Below are 1125 nucleotides of genomic sequence, written 5' to 3'. Positions count from 1 at the left end.
AGCTGAAATATGCCAGACTAGACATACATTATTTTCTAATGGAATACCTGGCAAAAGTTGGTGGGAGAGTTCACCCAAAGCTTGTTTTTCGTGTTTTGGAGGGTTTGGATCAATCAAGGGCCACCCGATTTAGACCAGAGATTGTAAGATCTTTTCATGACAACCTCCACAAACTTTATGTAGAGAATAACTATCCACCGACCCACATATGGAATGCTGATGAGACAGGATTCCAAGGCTCGCGTGACAAGGGGATGAAAGTTCTAGCAAAGAAAGGCACGAAGGTAGTCTACAGCATCACATGTGATTCAAGGGAATGGGTGACTGTTCTTTGCTGTGTAAATGCAGCAAGTAACTTCTTAACCCATCCTTTTATATATAATAATCTCAAAGAATATTATTTTGATGAATCACACTTGAGTATCGCTGTCATTTTAATGTAGGCCATGCAATTCCTTCGTACTACATTTTCAAAGGTCAACGACCGAATGGTAACTACATTCAAAAATGTGAAGAAGGCTTGGATGACAGGCCAGTTGTTCCAAGCATGGCTGGAACACTTCAAAAATTCAATATCTATAAGGTTTGGGAGAGATCATAGACATCTTCTCATTTTGGATGGTCACGGAAGTCATATATCACTCGAGGTTGTCTCTAAAGCATTTAATTCAGGCATAGATATAGTCACTTTACCGGCACACACCTCTCACAAGCTTCAACCTTTAGATGTTTCTGTATTTAAATCTTTAAAAGTTCAGTTTAGGAAGGAGAGGGACATTTGGCAACAAAAGGCATCATCCAAGCAAGCCACCAAGCAAGAATTAGCTACAATCATCGCAAAGGCTATGCAATTGTCTTTCACGGAGGGTAACATCAAAGCCTTGTTTCGGGCTGCAGGAATTTGGCCTCTCGATCCTATTGCTGTAAAGTTTGAAGGAATGCCATGCAACCACATAAATCTGGCTGAAAACACATGTTTTGTTGCTGAGGAGATTTTATCTCGAGTACCAACTACTCCCGAGCATGTCTCAAATGAAGAGGAAGCAATTGAAGTTTTGAACTGAATGGCTAATCAATTTGAAGAAAGTATGTATGCACAACTTGATAACCAACATATCTCAAACG

At 40.0% G+C, this 1125-nt stretch overlaps 1 pseudogene; it reads left to right on the top strand.

Annotated features, from left to right (window-relative positions):
• Positions 1-254: 254 nt before the first annotated feature.
• LOC147435513 (MFS-type transporter clz9-like) lies at positions 255-825 on the top strand (annotated as a pseudogene).
• Positions 826-1125: the final 300 nt, after the last annotated feature.

The sequence above is a fragment of the Adiantum capillus-veneris genome, chromosome 18 (assembly GCF_014529385.1).
Source record: "Adiantum capillus-veneris isolate H3 chromosome 18, ASM1452938v2, whole genome shotgun sequence".
In the NCBI taxonomy this organism is placed as follows: Eukaryota; Viridiplantae; Streptophyta; class Polypodiopsida; order Polypodiales; family Pteridaceae; genus Adiantum; species Adiantum capillus-veneris.
The sequence above is the reverse complement of the archived record's forward strand: the minus strand, read 5'-3'. Positions and strand labels throughout refer to the sequence as shown.